A 22,476-nucleotide genomic window follows, 5' to 3' on the forward strand; every position below is an offset into this window, starting at 1 on the left:
GACCGGGGAACGCAACGGGAAGCACAGAAATCTCGCTATACATATATGTATGCATGTTTGAGTTGTTCATCTAGTGCATGTGCTTTCCACTCAAAAAGTGATTTCTCAAAATTTTTTTTAATACAAAAGGAAGAAATAAAGAAAAGGCAGTAATCCACAGGGTAAGAATGATGTATGGGAAATAGGTCTATCAATGGAATGGAGACACACTTGAATCTTGCGAATTTCCGAAGTTTTAAAAATATCTTTTAGAAATGTCAAACAACTACTGTATTTGTGCCATTTATGATGAACTGAATCTGGGAATGTTCTGCTAATAAAGTGAATAATAAAGGTAAGTTATATTGTTTACTTAGTATTTTATACTATTTTTAATAGATCCTTCATCAAAAAATAGTGACTACAGTGACAGACTTGACAACACCTTCTGATGCCACCCATTAGATTAAATGCCACGGTACTGAGTTGTTGGCTTGCTCCAGATTTGTTAAACCTATCACAGCAGTCCCCTTTCCTCTGCCAATGTTTAATTGGTTCAAGGATGGCAGCCAAGGTGAAGCTACAAAAGGAAATAGGTTGCAACTAAGGAAATATGGTTAAAATATGGACTTTAATGATTCATACTCATATATCAATTCATTTTTTATAACAAATGCTCCACACTAGATACTGATAATAGGGGATACTGAGTTAACGATATGTTGGGAAGTCTGTATTATTTTTGCAATTTTTTCCATTAATCTAAAAATATCCCAAAATTTTGAAAATAGCCTTACATAAAAAAAAAACAGAATAAAATTAAGGGTGTCCATTGTCAAGCCTTTTCAAATTAAGAAATTTTTTACATTTGAAAAGTCATATTTTTTCATTTTCTGCTCTATAATTAAGCTATTCACAATTTTGTTTTTGTAAATTGCTTTACACTTTACCCAGAATTGTTTCTTTCCCTTTTTAAAATGTTTTTTTAATTGTTATTGCCATTTTAATTTGGAAAATAAATGCTTGGCTCACAGGGCCTACCTAATCACCTTGAGTTAGCATCCAGTTTGTTGCTTTGTTCCAAAATGTCAGTGTTCTTAGCTTTATTTTGTCCCCTTGCTATAAAAACAAGAACACAATTGATAAAAGGCATACAAACACTTTTCATTAAATTCACTTTTTTAAGAAAAAAAAAAGACTTATTTTTATTTGAAAAGCCAAATAAACAGGGAGGAGAGACAAAGAGAAAAAGATCTTCTTTCTACTGGTTTACTCCACAAATGGCTACAGTGCCCAATGCTGAACTGTGGCAAAGCCAGCAGCCAGGAATGGACACAAGGTTCTAACGTTTTCAGCCATCCTCCACTATTTTCCCAGGCCACAAGCAGGGAGCTAGACTGGAAGTGGTGCAGCTGGGGCCTGTATGAGATGTTGGCACTTGAAGGTGGAGGATTAGACTGCTGAGCAATGCAACCATTCCTAAATTCACTAATTTAAATCCATTTAATGCCTGAAAGATACTGATAACATGATGTAGAAGAGAGGCTGGTTATTTAACTTCTCAAGTGAATATTCTTTATTTACCTAGCTTTGGGATTAATGTGAGCGCTAGTCCTAATTTTTTTTCTTTTTATTTCATAAGAGTTTAGACAATTGGCTATGTCAGGTCATTCAGATATGACCAGACCTCTATAAAAGACACATACTAATCATATTCAGAATGTCATGATGTCCAAATTCTGAATGTCAAACAATTCATTTATCATTTGGATACATTTTTACAGCAAATATATTATCTCTATTTTTATTCCTACATGTTTGCAGTTATCATGAAACTTAGGGAATGGTATTGGAGATGAGATTTCTTGGCAGATAACAGGTCAGGGCATGGGGAATTGACTCATTTAAACAAACACTGCTTCCAGGCTGGGACAGTCAGCAGATCCCCTTGCAGCTAGATGACGTAAGGCTTCCCAGGGACTGTCAGACATTGAATAGCTCTTCTTGGGACAGCACAGGGTACTGGCAGCAAAGGTTCTGTTCCAGTAGCTGGTACACTCTGTTTTGGAGTGTCAGATAGTAAATATTTTCGGCTCTGTGAACCATGTGGTCTGTGTCACAACTACTCAGTTTTGTTCCTGCAGCTGGAAAGCAACCTTAGGTAACAGGGCAAACAGGTTTGGGGCCATCATTTTCTAACTTCTGCTTTTGAACTGAATCTCCAAGCAGATGACTCTATTCAAGGGATGAAATCCAGTAAAGCTATTTGCACCTTGGAAAGTGATATCATGGTCTTCCATGTCGAGTGGTAGAGACACAGACTCTACCAGGGCCAGGGAAACACAGTTGGAAACTCAATGGTTCTCAACAATAGCTGTGTGGTCAGGAGCCTCCTTCTCCACAATTCATTCTGCCATTACTGGAATGATAATGATGACTCCTACTATAAAAAAGTGTTCCAGCAATTAAAGAGAATGTAGGACTGGTGCTATGACTCAATAGACTAATCCTCCACCTTCAAGCACCAGCATCCCATATGGGCACTGCTTCATATCCCAGTGACTCCACTTCTGATCTAGCTCCCTGCTTGTGGCCTGGAAAAGCAGCAGAGAATGGCCGAAACCTTGGGACCCTGCATCAATGTAGGAGACAAAAAAGAAGCTCCTAGTTCCTGGTTCTAGACTGGCTTAGCTCCAGATGATGTGGCCACTTGGGGACTGAACCAGCAGATGGAAGATCTTTCTCTCTGTTTCTCCTCCCCTGTATAAATTTGACTTTCTAATAAAAATAAATATTTTTTAAATGCTCAAAAAATTTTAGTTTCCTTCTTCTACACTATCCTCTTTTACCCATACAAGCGGACTGAGCCACAGTCCAATCTTAACAATGCAAATTTGAAAACCCTTTCTCAGATAATTCATCTTAAACACACAACATAAACTGCAACGAGGTTCAACTTCAGAGGATGCAATTTAAAAAAAAATTATCCTTAGTTTCTGCAAATCCATTTTGCATATTCTTTTGCAATCTCCTGCATGTTAGCAACCTCAATCATAAACAACTGCCATCAAAGCATTTAACTAACAGCCTCAATTCTGACAACACTCAGGGCAGTAAAGGAAACCTATAAAATACACAACAAAAGTTTAAAAGATACCTACTCAAAAGAGATCTCACAGAAAGAGTAATAAAAGTAGATTTTATTGGATGTTTGCTATGACTGTGTCTAAGCTTTCCAGAATTTATTTATTACAAAATTGCTTAGGGAGCTCATTCTTAGCGGTGTAACCAGCGAACTGTGACAATAATACTTCTTAATATTATTCCCCTCTGAAGAGTTTAATTAAAAATATACATATATGAAGCAATAGTGTAGGAAATATTCCCATAGCAGTATAAATCTTTGTTATGTTTACTAGTATAAATACACTCTATGACAAATAACTGAGACTGTTTAGCATCAGTGTTTTATACTTCGAGAATATTTTAACTTCTATCATATTTTTCAACAGAGAAATTATTACCATCAACCTTAACATTATCTATAACATGTATGAAGCAGTAATATCTTCAAAGAAATAGTACAGTATAAATATGCAGCATAATTCTGGGGAACAGTAGTTATCTCCATAACTAACAATATTGTTTGAGTCATGAGAACTGAGAACTAGATGTTTTAGTTAAGGAGACATGTCCTTCTTTCTTGGTTCATTCACTCAATACACATTTTTTAAAAAGATTTATTTGTTTCACTTGGAAAGAGTTACACAGAAAGACAGACAGATCTTCCATTTGCTGGTTCACTCCCCAAAATGGCTTCATTGGTCAGAGCTGAGCTCATCCGAAACTGAGTCAGGAGCTTCCTCCAGATCCCCTAACTCAATATACATTTGTTAAAGATTTACCCAGTGTAAGGCAGAGTGGCTCTGTAGCCTAGGTTAATCCTCAATCTGTAGTGCTGGCATCCCATATTGATGTGGATTATGATCTTGTTATTCCACTACTTCACCGCTCCCTGCTAATGGCCTGGAAAAGTAGCAAACGATAACCCCAAGTGTTGAGTCCCACATGGGAGCCCCAGAAGAAGCTCTTGACTCCCAGTTTTGTACTGGCCCATGTCAAGCCATTGTAGCCAAGAGGGGAATGAAAAAGCAGATGAAAGACGTCTGTCTGTCCCTCTCTCTCTGTAACCCTTTCAAGTTAAATAAATACATCTTTTAAAAAGAGAATTATGTGTGTAAGCTCTATGTTAAGTTCTAGGAACATAATTTGTTCAGAAACAAATACATAAACAGAACATAATTACAAACAGGTTTTATCACTGTTGCTACAGAAATACATACCAAGATCTCAGAGAGGAGGGCAGAGGGAAGGATTCATTCTAAAAGGCCAGACAAGCATGTGGGGAGAGCAGTGACCAGAATGCTTGACAGGGGCTGGTGTTGTGGCACCGCAGCTAAAACTGCCACCTGTAATGACAGCATTCTATATGGGAACTAGCTCATGTCCTGCCTGCTCCACTTCTGATCCATCTCCCAGATAATGGCCTGGGGAAAACAGTGGAACATGGTCCCATGTGTTTGAATGTCTGCCACCCATATAGGAAACCCAGATAGAGCTTCTGGTCCCTGGCTTTGGCCTAGTTCAGACCAGCTTATTGATGGCACTTGGGGAGTAAATTAGCAAATATAAGATTTTCTCTCTACCTATGTCTGCAGGTGAAAAGAAACAAACAAAGAGAGAAGGAAAGAGAGAGAGAGAGAGAAAGAGAAAGGAAGAAATAAAGGAAGAAAGGAAGGAAGGAATGAAGGAAGGAAGGAATAGAAAAAGAAAGAAAAGAAGGAAGGGAGAAAAAGATTCCAAAACGGAAATGACACTGAAGCTGAGTATGGAAGCTCTTCATGGCTTTTGTTTTTGTGTTTTTGAAAATAACAAGACTAGGGATTCTACACAGAATTTATAGTTAGAGAAGACTAAGGGTGTACTTTGCATCTGATGGTATGTGGTGTAAGTAGTTTGATGTGGCTGGATGTGGTTTCTCAGGTGGACATAAGGAATTTCATGCCATACTGCAAATCTTCTTTCATTCAGTTCATCAGTGACCTCTTGGTTGCCATGCTAATTTTTCTCTACAAAGTCTATTTTTAATGATAGAAAACCTCTATGTATCAGTGAGGTGTCTTCAGGTTTAGCCTCTTGCCTTGGGGTGACTGGAAGCTACTATAAGGATGAGAGTAACTTAGGAAGCAAGAACAATAGCAAACATTTTAATAAAACTATCAGGTCTGATGTAGAACCTGACCACTGTTCACCCACTACCAGGATCACCAAGCATCTGACAGACCAAGAATATTACCAATATTGGCATCACTTAGAAGGGTATGTGTTTCTTCTGCACAAGTTGTCTTCCACACACTTAACTGACTCCTTTCTATGCTTCTTCCTCCTGCTCTTACTTGCTTGCTCTCTGGCTACTTCTCAGCTCATCAGCCTCCTGGTTTCTATTATTGCTGCCAGCAACTCAAAAGTAAGCTTAGTTTCTGCTTCGTTGCTTGGTCCTACTCCACTCTGCTCAATACTTCCCTTTTTGGGTTCTTCTGTGTAGAACATAGCTAACAGCAGGCCCAACACTGTTATAAGATCTGCTTACAAGGTTGCCACAGACTGCCATCTTGGAAACTTAGGGGTCTGAGCATTCCCTGATAAGAGTGGTCCATTGTATCTAAACCGCACAAACAACATGATTTATACTAAACACCTGCTTGTTTTCCAGCAGGCAGGAACGTTGATATGTGCCAGGAAGGAGGTATCCACATTACAGACCTCTATAAAAAACATGGACACTGAGTTTGCAATGGGCTTTCCTGAAAGGTTGCATCTGGGGAGTTATAAATAGTTGCTCGACTCCACTGGGAGATGACTCTTGGAAGCTCGCACTTGGTTTCCTCCAGACATTGTCCTGTATGTCTTTCTTCTCTATTGAGTTTGCTCTGTATCCTATTGCTATATGTGATAAGCAGGGTCCCAAGGCTTTGGGCTGTCCTTAACTGCCCTCCCAGGCCACAAGCAGGGAGCTGGATGGCTAGCAGGGCCTCCAGGATTAAAATCAGCGTTCATATGGGATCCTGGCATGTGCAAGGTGATGATTTTAGCCAATAGGCTACTGCTCCGGGCCCGATTCCTTGTTGTACCTTAAAAATTCCTAGAATACACTTGCATCAAGACCTTTGTCCTTAGGTTTCCTTTTGCATATGTGTTTTCTCCCAGATATTTACACAATTTGTTCTCTCACTTCTTTCATGTTTCAATATCTAATCTCTTGCTGAAACAGTACCACTGATTTTCAGCTGGGCATGTGGCTACTAGAAAAAAGTATACTTCCAACTTGTTGATAGGCATAGCAACATGATTAAATGCAAACCAATGAAAAATAAGTGGAAGTTGGACATGCAAGTTTTGGAAGCATTCTTAATATTGGAATGAGTTCTGTTTTTCCCTCCTCCTTTCCTTTTTTTTTTTTAAGATTTATTTATTTTATTGGAAAGGCAGATGTATAGGGAGGAGGAGAGACAGAGAGGAAGATCTGCCATCAGATGATTCACTCCCCAAGTGGCCGCAATGGCAGGTGCTGTGCTGATCCGAAGCCAGGAGCCCAGAACTTCTTTCCGGGTTTCCCACGCAGGTGCAGGGTCCCAAAGCTCTGGGCCGTCCTTGACTGATTTTCCCAGGCCACAGCAGGGAGCTGGATGGGAAGTGGAGCTGCCAGGATTAGATCCGGTGCCCATATGGCATCCCGGCGCATTCAAGGCGAGGACCTTAACCATTACACTATCATGCCGGGCCCCCTCCTTCTTTTCTTCATGTTGAATCAAATGATATGTAATACTTGGATCTTCCATAGCTGCCTTAAGCCACAAAAATGAAGATACAGTCAATGTGTAATAAGACAGAAGGAGCTTGAAAATGTGGATACTGATTCCAGTCTTTGAGAACCTATCTCTGAATTCTGCCAAGAGACGGAAAAGAACGTCCAAGACTTTTAAAACTCATCATTTGGGGTTTTCTCTCACTTTAAGTTGGATATACTACTAAGTAACACAAACATTTTCTGCCTAGATTTACTTTTTTTTATTATTGGAAAGGCAGATTTACAGAGAGAAGGAGAGACAAAGAAGATCTTTCATCTGCTGGTTCACTCCCCAAATGGCTGCAAAAGCTGGAGCTGAGCCAATCCAAAGCAGGAGCCAGGAGCGTCTTCTGGATTTCTCATGTGAGCCCAGGTTCCCAAAGGTTTGGGCCATCCTCCACTGCTTTACCAGGCCACAAGCAAGGAGCTAGATGGGAAGTGGAGCCAGGACATGAACCAGCACCCATACGGGATGCTGGCATTTAAAGGCAAAGGATTAGCCAATTAACAGGATATCATGGCCAGTCCCAGGTTTTCACTTTAAATAAAGGCAGGCATGAAAGCAAGGCAAGTAAAATGTGAGCCTATAACATACATAAACTGGGAAAGAAATTACAGTAATGATTCCTGAAATCAAACAATATGCTCTTAAGCAAAGTGATGCACTTAAGTCTCAGCTAGACTTCTGACTGGCTATGACCAAGAAAATGTGATAAAAGTGACTTTACGCTAGCTCTAGTGTGTAGGTTTAGAAGATCCTGAAGCTTCTACTAGTCACTCTCTTGAAATCACAGAGCATGGAAACCCATTGTAGCTGTCTAGGGGACAGGACACTGTGTGGAAAACAACAGAGCTATCATAGTCCAGAGCCAGCACCCATCATCCAACATGAGACTAAGGCCTTCTTAGGCCTATAAGCCAGAAGAGGCTTCAGATGACCCACATGAATGCAGGCAGACCAGATAATCAAAAGGCACACTCAGATGATTGGCCAACAGAACACTTAGCAAGGTTCTTACGCAGCAAGATGTGAAATTTAATCTGAGCAAATATTTGTGTCATGTGACAGAAGCTTAAAACAAGGGAAAAATGTAAATTAAAAGCAACTTAATTAGGTTTGTTAACTATTAGAGAAAATATATAATCTTCAGCTCAAATGAGAAACACAGATATTCAATAATTATTATAAATACTAAGAAGCTGGTAACATAGAGTAGCAGAAGCAGCACTGGATGAAAAGGTGGCAGGCCTTAATTACGGTCTTCTTGTCACTGAATAGTTTCCTGACCTTAAATCTGCTGCCTGGTCTTACTGTATCTCATTGACAGTGTCATCAGCATATTATTCCATTGTTCCCGCATGTATTCATTCAACAAACACTAATAACTCCTAAATGTTGGGAACTAGTGTCATGAGCAGAGATATAAGAGGTTTTAACCTCCTACTGAGGCATTTTTATAAAACCTGCTTCTAATCAATGTATTTTTATAATTAGCAAAAGCAAAAAAGGTGTTACTATGGGTTAGAATTATAGATGCCCTAACCTGTGATACTTTAGAATGTGACTATATTTAGAGAGATGACCTACTGAAGTGAGGCTCATTAGGGTATGTCCTAACCCAGCATGATTATTGGATTTACTTGAACACATGCAGCAATGTCAGGATCCACAACGAAAAGACCATGTGAGGACACAGAGGGAAGGCACTCAGAAGCAAGCAAACTAGAAAGGTCTGAAAAAACAAGTCTCATTGATCTTGGGTTTCTACCCTCCGGAACTATGAGAAACGTTCAAGTCACCCAGTCTTTTGCATTTTGTTTTCACAGCCCTAGTAGACTAATGAAGGTATTTTCATACTGAAAAAGAGACCATGCCTGCAGTGAGTAAAAGATCCTTGGTTTTTTTTTGTTTGCTCCATTTCTCTAATATTAATTTTTATTCAAAAGACAGATTTACAGAGAGGTAAGAAGAGACAGAGAGGAATTCTCCATCCATTGATTTATTCCCCCAAACAGCTACAACAGCCAAAGCGGAGCCAATCTGACCAGGAACCTAGGCCTCCTCAAGATATCCCACATGGGTGAGGAAGCCTAAGGACCTGGGATATCCTTCACTGTCCTGTGTGCATCAACAAGGAGCTGGATTAGAAGTGAAGCACTCGGGACCCAAACTGGTGCTTATAAGTGATGTTGGCACCACAAACAGAAGCTTAACCTACCATGCCATGGTGCCAGCTCCAAGTGCCTTATTCTTGAAACAAAAATGTTCAAGTAGAAGAAAAGACACATTAATTTTTAATACAACAATGGTCTAGATTTCTACATATTCATACCAATTAGGTTCAGCCCCTTAGGAAGCAAATGCATCATTATAAAGAAATGCGTATACAGGTTACATGAAGGATGATTTTCAATATATTATACACAAAATTATTGTGTAATCGAATCAATATTTAAACAGCAAGGTAAAATAGAACTAAAATATTAGGAAATATAAAAGTTTTAGGGGCCCACAATACAGTATAGCAGATTAAGTCCCCTAAGGGCTCCGTTTGAATCCTGACTAGCCCACATCCCAGGTAATACACCTGGGAAACCAGCAGAAGATGGCCAAAATCTGTGAGCCCCTATGCCCACAGGTGGGACCTGGCAGAAGCTCCTAGCGTCCTGGGTTCAGACTAGTCCAGCTCCAATTGTTGCAGTCATTTGGGAGTGAACCAATGGATGGAAGTTTTTTCTCTCTCATTTTCTCTTTCTCTCTCTTCCTCCTTCCCCCCGCCCCTTTAATCCTGCCTTCTCGATAAATCAGCAAATATTAAAAGCACATAATATGGAAATAATTATGACTAAAGCATAAACAATGAACTCTTTATTTTTTCTACGATTTATTTATTTTTATTGGAAAGCCAGATATACAGAGAGGAGGAGAGACAGATAGGAAGATCTTCCATCCATTCATTCACTCCTCAGGTGACCACAATGGCTAGAGCTGAGCCTAGCAGAAGCCAGGAGCCTCTTCCGGGTCTCCCACATGGGTGCAGGGTCCCAAGGCTTTGGGCTGTCCTCTACTGCTTTTCCCAGGCCACAAGCAGGGAGCTGAATGGTAAGCAGAACTGCTGGGACCTGAACCGCTGCTTATATGGTACCCCATCCTACCAGGCGAGGACTTTAGTCTCTAGACTACTGTGCTGGGCCCTGAACCCTTGATTTTAATGGCAATAAAGATGTGTATGAAATATTTAGTGTAGAGAATGAAAACAAAGCTACTAAAATTTTATAAAAATGAATCTAATGTAATATGATGAGTGCAACGATAGGACCACATAAGGAACATTTAGAGAATCCAGAGTTAGGGAAATCTAACTAGTCATAGAGGACATGATTAGGGAAGCCAAAGTTTAGGAAACTGTTGTGGAGGTGAAGTACCACCTTCAGGAGTCAGGAAGCAACAGGGGCAACAGCTGTCCTGCCTGCTGGCCTCTCCGCTGAGGCTCTGGCCGAGGCTGTCGTCAGGAGCACCAGTTCCCAAACACAGGCTTCTAGCACCGGTTAAGCAGCTAATACAAACACACATTTCAACTGGGGAATGGGTATACCAATGTAGTATTGCTGATATTCTATTTTACGTTGAAAAATGTATCTTTAGAGGTCATCTATCATCATTACCATTTCATTAAAGATACTGTAATATAAATAGGAAGCACATTATGTCATAATACAAGAAAATCCCACACACAGAATAAAGCAAGCCTTTAAGTCTTATATTCCCTTATCATCCTTGGTTTTGGCACTGCACCTACATTAGTAGTTTTAGGTATTTAGGGGCCAGCCATGATAGTTTCAAGTAAATTGTCACGAGCTATTAAAAAATACAAAACTGCACTTGGTTTTTTGATATGGTAGACTTTTAGTATCTTCTCCAAACCCATGCTTGCTTTTTTCCCATAGAAACCAAAATCAGGGGGCCCAGGGGACTCTAGCAGCTAAAAGTCCTCATTTTGAACATGCCAGGATCCCATATGGGTGCTGGTTCTAATCTTGGCGGCCCCACTTCCCATCCAGCTCCCTGCTTGTGGCCTGGGAAAAGCAGTAGAGGACAGCCCAAAGCCTTGGAACCCTGCACCCATGTGGGAGACCCGGAAGAGGCTCCTGGCTTCTGCTAGGCTCAGCTCTAGCCATTGTGATCACCTGAGGAGTGAATCATCTGATGGAAGACCTTCCTATCTGTCTCTCCTCCTCTCTGTATATCTGACCTTGCGATAAAAATAAACATATTTTTTAAAAAGGAACCAAAATCAGGTACATGATTGGTTCAGCTACAGACTACAGCTTTAGCCTTTTTCCTAGGTAGAGGTGGCTAAGTTTCACTTAATGGGATGTAAATTAAAATTAGTGGATCACCAGTTGTAAGTAAACTGCTTGTCCTGAACTTCCTCTTTCAAGGGTAACAACACTGAATCGGACCACCCTCCAACTTTAACCATGAGGATGAGGACATCATCCTAGGGGAAGGACTATAACTCCTTGAGTGGTGGCATGCAAGAGACATTCCTGATGAACCTGCACTGCTCACCATGTGGAAGAAAAGGAACTGCCAAGACAGTTACCTTTTTTGTTTCAAGATTTGTCTTATTTATTTGAAAGGTAGAGATAGAAAGAGAGAGACAGAGGTCTGACATACCAATTCACTCCACCAATGGCTGTACAATCCTGGGCCAGGCTGAAGCTGGGAGCCCAGAGCTTCACCCAGGCCTTCCATGTATGTGCAGGGACTCAAGCACTTGGGCCATCTTTCATGGCTTTCCCAGACACACTGCTAGTTGGCTGGATCCATATGGGATGCTGGCTTCACCACTAGGTCACAGTGTCAGCCCCTTTTACCCTATTTCGACCTCTTCACACGCCTGTATACTTTTGGTATTTCTTTTTTTTTTTTTTTTTTTTGACAAAAGTTCAGACTTTATCCTGATAAGCAAGACTTCACTTCCCTCTTGTTTTAACAATGTTTGCTCTCCAACCCGCTTCTTCAGGCTGGTTCTATGGTGGTATTTATCTCACCCACATGGGTCACCACAAGAAAGAACATTTAAACAAGACTCCTGTCTAAGTCTGGAATTTCCCTAGTGGCAAAGCCCAGTTACCTTCTGCTCTTCAGTTTCTCACATAGGTCTCCGCCTGGTTCCCTCTGCCCTACCTAGAGCACCATTGGAAGAAACCTATCCCTCTGTGGTTTCTCTTATCCACCAACAGACGCAGCTCATGTTCAGGACTTTCCATCCTGCCTATTCCACGTCCTTTTTCCACCTGATGCCCACTGTCTCTTTTACTTTCCCCATAACTAGACAACACACAATCCATTTCAAGTCATAAAAACACTTCCAAGAAACAGCTGCTGAATATGCACTTTTTCAGTTTCAAAATAAAATGATTTTAGGTAAAGCACCTGACTTTTAATTTACTAACAATACAATTGTGAATTAAAGTAAAAATGTCTATACTTGAATTTAGTATGTTGCAGGAATATTTAGGAGAGTCACTTTACCTTGTGTTGTCCATGGGGAATGTAGTCAATAGGTTCAGGTGAAATAAAGGTGAAATCAACATAAACCTTTACTTAAAAAAAAAAATGCCCTTCACTTGCTAACTAATACGAAGATATAATTTTAAAACTTTGGGCCCAGCGCCATAGCCTAGTGGTTAAAGTCCTTGCCTTGAACGTGCCAGGATCCCGTATGAGCAGCGGTTCTAATCCTGGCAGCCCTCCTTCCCAGCTCCCTGCTTGTGGCCTGGAAAAGCAGTGGAGGATGGCCCAAAGCCTCAGGACACTGCACCAATGTGGGAGACCCAGAAGAAGCTCCTGGCTCCTGACTCCTGGCTTTGGATCAGCGCAACTCTGGCCACTGTGGTCACTTGGGGAGTGAATCAATGGGTGGAAAATCTTCCTTTCTATCTCTCTTTCTCTATATATATCTGACTTTACAATAAAAATAAACAAATCTTAAAAAAATAATAATTTTATAACTTCAAATGGCTTAGAATATCTAAAATAATATGAAATTTTTCTCTTCTACATCTTAATCTTTGTTCCCCGCTGGCACTTGCTAACATTTGGTGCATATCCTTCCAGATATACAAGGGATTTTCAAAAAGTGCATGGCAAATGTGTGTTATAAAAAAAAAAAACAGGCATGGGACCAGCATTGTGGCACAGAGAGTGCTGGCATCCTATAGGAGTGCTACTACTATTCCTGGCTGTTCTACCTCTGAGCCTGCTCCTTGTAACTGGGAAAACAGCAGAAGATGCTCCTAGTGCTTGGGCCCCTGCCATGCACCCAGACACTCAGATGGAGTTCCTGGCTCCAGCAATCAGCCTGCCTCATTCGTAGTCAATGAATGGAAGGTTTCTTTCTCTGTAACTTTGGTTTTCAAATACACAAATCTTAAAAAAAAAATCATTGACATTAAAAAAAAGTACCTGAGAATTTAACATTTTTTGTGATCACAATAAACCTATCTTTTAACTCCACTTTTGAAATGATAATAATGAAAAGAAGTAAAAAAAAGCAAAAATAACTCCACTTTTGGATGAGCTTTTGAGCAGCACCCTATACAGTATGAAAACAGACATGTCAGTAAATACCCACGTGGGCTTCTACTTTTCAAATACTCAATGGCAGTAGACTTGTGGCAAATGGCTTCCCTTTCTCACACGGACCTGCTTCCTGATCAGGAAGCCTCAGTTTTGTGGGTGTTTAGGAATGAACCAGTACATGGGAGGTCTCTGTCACCCTTCTGCTATAAATAAATAAATAAATAAACAAACAAATAAGAAATAAGAACAGAATTAGTCACTTGTTTTTCGAAAAGGTATAGGCAAAAGTTAATATCAGCCCTTTATATGGAAAGCCATTCTCAAGCAAAAAAAAATTAAAGAAACCACAGAAAAAGATAATAAATTAGACCACTAAAAATATGAAATCTCTATACTTAAAATATGTATAAAAGGACAAATCAGAAACTGGGGAAAGATTTGTACAACAGACATTTTATAAAACAGTGTTACTAGCTTTTGTCAAAACTCCAATAGTGGTTAAATCCAATTCCCAGCCCAGTCTATGCCTAACCACCACAGATGAATATGTCATGAAAAATATAAAGCCATGTGCATTGGTCTAACTTTAAATTGGTTGTTAACTGCCTTCCAGAGAGGTTTAGTCTGCTTCTAAAACTGGTATGCATTTCCCTAGTTCATTCACTCTCCCTCACGGTTATTTCACAGCTTTTGTCACACTTGAAACAGTTAATCTGTCCTCCCCATCCTTATGCTAACACATGATTGTGTTTCACTCAGCACAGTTAACGGTCAGAACATTTACCCACTCCATCACCACGTCAACCACCCTCCTGTCCCAGAAGACGCATCCCTCTGTGGGACCTCTCCCCCTCACTCAGGCTGTGGCCTCTGCCTCATTTCTGACCCCCAACTCTCCTGAATTCTGTCTTTCAGTCCACACTCACAATATGTTTTATATCTTTAAAAAAAATCAGTGTTGGTTCCCTGTCCATCAAGGCATTATCTCATTCCCCAGGTATCCTTTGAAGCAAACCTCTCAGTGGGAGCTCAGTACTGCAAACATGTACTGTGAAATTTCCAATTTCTCAATTTCTGACTTTATTTATTTATTTATTTATTTATTTATATTAGAAAGGCAGATTTACAGAAAGAAGAAGAGACAAAGTTCTTTCATCTGCTGGTTCACTCGCCAAATGGCCTCAATGGCTGGAGCTGAGTCAATTCTAAGCCAGGAGTCAGGAAGTTCCTCTGGTCTCCCACATGGGTGTAGAGTCCCAAGGCTTTGGGTCATCCTCCCAGGCCATAGCAGGGATCTGGATGGAAAGTGGAGCAGCCAGGACACAACTGTATTGCAGTTCTTGAAGGTGGAAGATTAACTAGTTGACCTATCACAGGGGTCCCTTCTATCTTCTCTTGAACTCAATCCAGTCAGGCTTTTGTCTCCCACCAGCTTCATGACAACTGTTCTTGTCAAGGTCACCAAATATCCTTATAAGATTTAAAAAAAAAAAAAAAAAAAAAAAAAAACCTTTTCCAGTTGAAAGGAAAAGTGACAGAGAGGTAGACAAAGATCTTTTACCTGCTAATTCACTAGTGGAATGTTTGCAACAGCCAAAGTTGAGCCAGGCTGGAGTCAGGAGCCTGGAATACCACTGGGGTCTCTCATGTGGGTGGCAAGGACACACGTACTGAGCTATCATCTGCCACCTTCCCAGGCGCACCAGCTGAAAGCTGTAGCAAAGCACAGAGTAACCAGGACTCCAGCAGGCACGCAGATGGGATAAGGGTGTCCCAAGCAGCTACTCTTAACCTGCTGAGCCACAAAGCCTGCCCCAAGGACACTGGTTTTTGCTAAACACAATAATCATTAGACACTTTCATCTCCCTTGCTGTATCTGCTATGTTTTGCACAATGTTTACCTCCTTTCCATCAAAACCTGGGAATCACCTGGCATCCACATGTTGAGTTCTTTCCCTTCTGGGTGTTTTCAGTTGTTGCAAATGGCCTGCCGTGACCCCATCACATTCCCGAAACCCACTGTACTCATAGTTTTTCCCCATTATGTGAGTGGCAACTCATCTTTGCAGTTGTCCAGACCAAAACTTTGCAAGCCATACCTGACTGAACTCATTCTGTTACAGTGTATTTCCAACAAGAGTGAAGTCACAGGTGTGTCTTTCGCATAGCTGCCAACACTGATTTATCATTTACCGTTGTCACTGCTACCATTCTGGTACAGGCCTGTGGACATTCCAACGGAATTAATGCACTGATCCTCTACCTACTTTTTCTGCCTCCACCTTCTGTTCCTTCTGAACTCTCCTCAATAGAGCAGCCTTGTTAGGTCAGGTCAGTACGTCAAGTGTTTCTTCAAACACTCCAGCAGACCCTCCTCTTAGAGGAAAAGTCAGAGTCTACAGTTCTCATATATGCCCTGTTCCCTCCACCCCTTCTTATCTTACAGATTCTCTATGCTCACTGCTTCAGTCACAGTAGCCTTTTTGTTGTTTCTAGAACAAGTCAGGACATCTTGGACCTCTGTGATGTACTTCCCTTTGACGGGACTGTCTAACCCCGACAACTGCCTGGCCTGCACTCTCCCCTCCTTTGTAACTTGATTCAGATATCGTCTTCTGGCCCACTCTCCACAGCTCTCCCTGTGAAATTCCCATCCCATTTTCTTTGTTCTTCACAGTGGTGCACATCCTTCTGTGCTACACTTCATGATGCTATTTAATTTATTTCTCCTATTCTCAGTCTACTCCTTTAGAATATAAGCTTCATAAAGTCAGGAAGTATTGTATTGTTTTGCTGATACAGACTCAGTGCTTGTACATGTAGTAGTTCAATAAGTGAGTAAATTAGTAAATTATGCTTTAATGCCTATACAAGGGCAATGGGAGTAAAAATCTCTCTAAAATTCCCAAAATGTAACTTGATAATACATATTGGAAGTCTTGTAAATGTGCTCAGTAATTTCATTCCCAGAAATGTATCAATGTAGGACTTGCCTAGCCAGTATAAAGACAACATTGTTTCAGAATATTAATATGTATGTGAAAATCAAATAAAATTATCCTGGAAAGTAACTCTTAATCTTCTATAGTTTTCAAAATTGGTTGTAGGGGGTTAAAAATATGTTTATGCCCGAGTCCCACCTTTGCAGGTTCTGATTTAACTGATTTTGTCTGATGTTTTCTCTTTTTGTGGTATTAGTAGCCTTTGTTGATTATGACTGAGATCTGTTCATTTGTCACGGACTGTAGATAGTAACTGTTAACCCTGTTCACATCTCAGGGCTTGTATCCTTCTCACACTAATTAAAGGAGTTAAGAGTACACGCTCAGTAATCATATTTCCAGTGGAGATCATCTGTGTTCAAATGTGAAATGCTCTGAATTCAGGTTTTCTACAGAAGTATTTACTGATTCTTACTGGTGGTATGCCTGTGTGTATGCATGCATAAGAACTTGAAACTGCTCAATTAACAAAAAGTATCTCTGTGTACCTGTAATTTGAGGGGTTTTCTAACAGTCTTTTTACATTGGCAGATCATGACTATTCCTTGTTTGTTTGGATCATGACTATTTTCCAATCAGATAAATCTGCCAGAACGAAAAAAAAAAGTATATTTTTAAAAGTCAGCCTTCAGTTATCAACTAAATCTTGGGTTTTTTCATCTGAATAAACATGCCAGGTAAGCAGAGGTACAGTATGCTTGGAAAAAGCTTTGTAAGATGCAGAAGACAAAGCTGTTTACCATTTCATTAAAAGATCACATAGCTGAGTTGGATTAATCTATTCTTGGATGCATTTCTTCCTAATGGAACTTCAACGGGATTCCTTACAAGCACTGTACCATTCCACTGTACCGCATCAGGTAGTATGTGGCTGATTACAAGCCCTATATTCATCTAGAGGAACCGTATAAAGGAGACTAACTAGCATACTGAGAAATGAAGATGCAGTGCAGCATGCATCACTCCTCCCGAATAAAAGATGGACTCCAAATGAAGCTCTCAAACACATCGTGACAATAGGATGCTGGACTCTACCATTGTCTGTATCTACAATGTCAGGACACATTTAAACAGCAGAATGTTGGACTTGCGACTGTTGCTGAAGGACAACACTATTGTAATAATACAGGGAAAAGTGTGGGAGGAGGAATGGAAATGAGTGGGTGGAAGGGGAAATCCCTGCAAGTTTCTGAGCCTACAAAACTGTATCATGAAAAATAAAAAGAAAAACTGAACCACCCGTTGAGAACCAAAGCAATTCACTTTTAAGAGCATAAACATTGTCTGGGAAAGAATTATTACATGATAGTTGGTTTTAAATCCCAGTTCCATAATTTACTATAAAATGAAAACCATCAAACGTATTATTAATACTGATATGTGTAAAGCACTTACAAGGTAAACTTGATGCAAGAGTTTTTTTCCAGGGTTATAGTTCTCATACACTTATTAAAACAACAGATCAGACACAAATCAAAGTTAGATCATGTCTGGGACCAGAGTTCAAGAAGGCTAAGACGACCTGCTCAAAGCATTATCGAAGTTGTAAATAGATAAGGAATACTATCTGCCCTTGGCTAATTGACCAGAGAGCAGAGATGTTTGCCTATCATCAAGGAGAACAGGAAAGCACATCCAAGGACTCACTGGGGGCAAAAGAATGTTACGGGGTGCGAGAGAGATCACACTAGACATGTCTAAGGTTTTATTAAGGAGTCTTTATTAACCAAGCTTGGTGATACTAGAGCACACTAGAAACAACAAATCACAAGTCCATATGCCAATCCAACCAATCATAATCCATCCAAACATAATCCCAAGAGGAACAAATGGTGATTGCTCTTAAGTCCATCTGTTAAGCTGAAGACCTATGTCTCAGCTTCCCCAACAATGTAAGCTATCCTAAGAGACATGCAACGAATAACCTGGACACACAAAGCTGCAGACATTCATCTTTCCCTGGCTTCTCTGCCCACATTCCATCACTACTAGGCCTCACCTTTCCTGGAACTCCTGACAGTACACAAACCAGAAATAGCATTCTATATACATCGTCCCATCTAAGCAGTATACAGGGACTATGCTCAGGGGATTACCTGTTCTGGGTCAGCCAAGAGTCGAGGTGCCAGAGTAATGGAAGCATCTGATCAGAAAGAGAGCGAACCTCCCACTCCCTTTTAAAGGGGCTTGTGAGGGGAGTGATTACACAACAGCGCAATACCACAATACCGTCCCATCTCAGTTGATAGATGAGTCACAGGTGGGCAGGAGCAAATACCTAGGTGGTAGTGGAGAGTGGCTGAGGATGGAATTAACATTCCACTGCTGTTAGTACCCACCTTCAGGACAGAGTAGGGGACACAGGTGCTGGCTATTACTGGCTGCACCCCATAACATTCCCCACTTCTCTTCTAACACCTCAGTCAAATCATTGACTCAGTCACGTATAACAAGCACACTCTGGGTGAGAGGCCTTCCACTTCTCTCTCCTAGAGTCTCTTCTCAACAGGATACCTCCCACAGGCCTCTGCTGTCCCAGCTATGCTGTTGGATGTTTTCCCACAGCCTAATATAAACACGTTCCATGTGTTAGCATTTTTCATTATGGTTTGGATGGTTATTGTTGCCACTATTACTAAACATTACTTTTTGAATCTTTATTCAAATGTTTTTCAGAAAAGACGTTGCCAAATATGTTACAAAGTGGGTTATCCCTACAATGTGAGAACACTGTGGTTCTTATTAATTTATCATGAGTTTTACCTCATAGCCTAAAAGGGTATCAAGATGGTGAGCTGTTTTATTGTTGCAATAGTTTTCTACAGATGGGTGTGAAAATGATCTTGGTCATCACAGGAACCAAAACTTGGAGTGAGCATGGGTTCTGAGTGTTGGGCAAAATTTACAGTAAAATTTGTATCAATGAGAACCTCTGTAAGCAGACACAGCTATAGACAGTATTCTAGGAATGGCCTTTTGTACAACACTGGATGTCAATAAGCAACATCTTTTATATACATGTTATATATTTTTTTCATTTTATTTTAAAGGGAGAGAAAGAGAATGAAGCATCTCCTGGCTCACTCTTCAGAAACCTGCCATAGTTAGGGCTGAGACCCTAGAAGTCGGGTCTTCCATGCAGATGGCAGGAACTCAAAAGCTTGAGCCATCACCTGCCACCTCTTAGGGCGTTCCTTAGCAGGAATGGAATGTGGAATGGTAAGTAGAACCCGGACCCTAACCAAGCACTCTGATATGCCAAGCAAGAGTTTCTAGCAGACTTGACTTAACTGATAGACACAAAGTCTACCTCCTCGGCAACTTCTTTACACAGTTTAGGTTCTGGCCATGAAGTAGGGGAGTCTTTCATTTCAGATCAGGCTTATGTTTTGGCTACAAAAAGCAAAACAACCCAAAGCATAGACCTTGGCAACATTTTCTCAAACGTGGAGCAACAAAACCAGCAATTTCTCAGAACTATCAAGACCACTCCAGTAACACTCCCAGAACACTCTTCTCCACATTAGGGTCTTGGAGGCGTCATCATATGAATGTCCCTCATCCCAGATGCTGATGTAGTTTGACAGTAAGGAGCTCCTCCCACCCTACCACCACCCACACACACAGGAGAGAGAGAGGAAGAGAGAGAGGAAGAGACCTGAAACATTATGTCCCTACCACCATCCTCCATATCTGACCCTCCCCAACCTAATCAGAGGCTAATAGGTGTGCATTCCCTCTCAACTTTGTAAACAATATTAAACAGAAAAATTTTTTAAATAATGGCCTTAGAAGGTGAACATGGAGCGCTGCTGTGAACTCACTACAGAGAATTTGCATATCAACATGATGACCTCATCAGGTAAGCTGAGTGTGAGAGAATGCTTTATGTCAATGAATGGTTATATTAGGAAAGACCATCTACACAACAATAGTTCTTGACACCTCTTTTCTCTTTTAACCAGTAATTTGGGACCTTGTTATAGAGGTAGCTGAACCCAACAAGCACAAGCTTGGGCTGGAGTTCCAACGCCTTCTTGCTTTTGAAGGCTGTCATCAGGTTGGGGGTAATGAGAAAGCGCATGAGAACCATTTCCTCGCCGAGAACTGCGGAATTAGGATGGAAGGAAGAGGCCTTCAGCTGAGCTTGTCCCCAGGGGAGGGAGGAAGCCATGGCCTGGGCTACTTCTCCAAGCACCAACTTCTGCTTTCGTGAGCACCTGGTTCCTCTTTACAAATGCCTATACCGTCAGCTCAGGGTGTGGCTAGCTTTCTTTTCCCTATCTCTTGGTCACTGTTTTGCTCAACAGTTTTAACTGGTTTCCTGTCTATCATTAATCTTTTTAAGATTCTATCAAACCTTAAAAAGTAAAGATAAGACTGAAAAATAGCTGCTGTAAGAATGTTCCTCCTCAGTTAAAAGATACAGCTCTGAAAAAGAATAAATAAAAATAAGACACAGCTTTGAAGGCAGCTGAAGTGTCAAGTCCTGCCGGATAATCGAGCCTTTGGGAGCCCGGAGGTGGGACATGGTGGATCTGCCATGGACTGTCACATTGTACTATTTGTCTGATACTCAAACTCATGCTTATAATATTATTTTCCACACCCCTGCAGTATGACCTCAGTGTCTTCGGCACTCTGGGAATCCTTGGTCCATGACGTGGAAGCAACTTCCTTAAGAATGCTTGACTCCTGCTAACGTGAATAGTTTTGAAACTCTTTTTCTAGGGTCATAATACAGCACTTGGGGGGAAGTAGTATTCCTCCTAAAACGATTCTGCAGGGAGGATTAAGATTTCTTGCTGCTCTTCCCCACAGTCATGTTACAACCACAGATAGTTCAATTCTTTCAACCCAACACCTCCTGCTGCTACCACCCATGATTTAAACCTCAAAATTACCTTCAGCCTGGAGAGCTCGTGGGTGAGGACTACTTGGATTAACAACCCAGTCTGGTCATTTTCTAGCTCTCTGGTGGGGTTACAGCAGCTGTAAATGAGGATTAAGATGAGCAGTTACCACAAAGTTGACAGAAGATTAAGCAGTCAGTTTGTGCTATTACAATATTATTGTCTTCAGGAACAGGAAGTTAGTGAGGGTAAGACGTCCAGCATCTACTTTTTGTCAAACACAGCTGGACAGTTTACAGTCCCATTTAACCCTCTTGAAAGCAGTATCCACTGGTCTGCTTTTCAGGTGGTGATACTGACTAGAAAGCTTAATCATTTATCCTAAAGTCACATAACCAGCGACTAGTTAGGGCCCAGCGTTGTCTCTAAACCATTAATTTCATTACGTGACTTGAGGAAAGCTTTATTCACGTTTTTCCCCCTCTCTAGGGTATAGCCTTTCAAGGTTTCCCAAAGTAAAAGCGGCAAGGTGGAATGCGGGAGGAGCGTGTTGGGGAGGAGAGGAGGTACAGGAAACGTCTGAGGATTTTAACAACTTGTTTTGTGTTTGAGGTCCCGGGCAGCGGGTGACCAAATGCATTTGTGTCGCAGTCCCGCCTGCTCCCAAGTTGCTGGAGGACCCTGGGCAGAGCACCCATCCTTATGGAGCTCCACTGAAACATGCTTAACACGGCACAGCTGCGCCGACTTCCACGCTCCCTCTGCCTGCCAAGCCACGGGCCCCCTCACCATCCGGCTAGTTTCCCCATGGTCCGGGACCAGCCACCCGTGCCAGCACTCAGCTGCATACTTTTTGTACCCACCTCTAAACCCAACCCTTCTCTGAGACCGTCTGACTAAAGGCCTGAGGAGCCCGAACTTAAAAAAAAAAAAAAAAAAAAAGCACGAAGTCCCTGAAAAGAGGTAGCCGGCGGCCGAACACGAGCTAAGGCGAGGAAGGGCGGAGCCGACGTGACGCGCCGACGGCCGGGGCGGGGCGGAGGGCGGAGCCGCGAGCGGATTGGAAAGCCGAGAGGGCGGGGCGAGCGCTGACAGCCCCGGGGGCGGAACGAGGCCGGCTTCTGGCGCCGGGCGGGCGTGGC

General features: G+C 41.4%; 1 long non-coding RNA gene across 1 annotated transcript in view; it reads right to left on the bottom strand.

Annotated features, from left to right (window-relative positions):
* Positions 1 to 22,244, bottom strand: part of LOC131480384 (uncharacterized) — a 274,695-nt gene extending 252,451 nt beyond the window's left edge. Inside the window, exons 1-2 of the long non-coding RNA XR_009245476.1 lie at positions 22,198 to 22,244; positions 21,386 to 21,473 (exon numbers count right to left, since the gene is read on the bottom strand). This is a non-coding gene — a long non-coding RNA (uncharacterized LOC131480384). The remainder of the gene's footprint in view (positions 1 to 21,385; positions 21,474 to 22,197) is intronic.
* Positions 22,245 to 22,476: the final 232 nt, after the last annotated feature.

Source organism: Ochotona princeps, chromosome 5 (genome assembly GCF_030435755.1).
Source record: "Ochotona princeps isolate mOchPri1 chromosome 5, mOchPri1.hap1, whole genome shotgun sequence".
NCBI lineage: Eukaryota > Metazoa > Chordata > Mammalia > Lagomorpha > Ochotonidae > Ochotona > Ochotona princeps.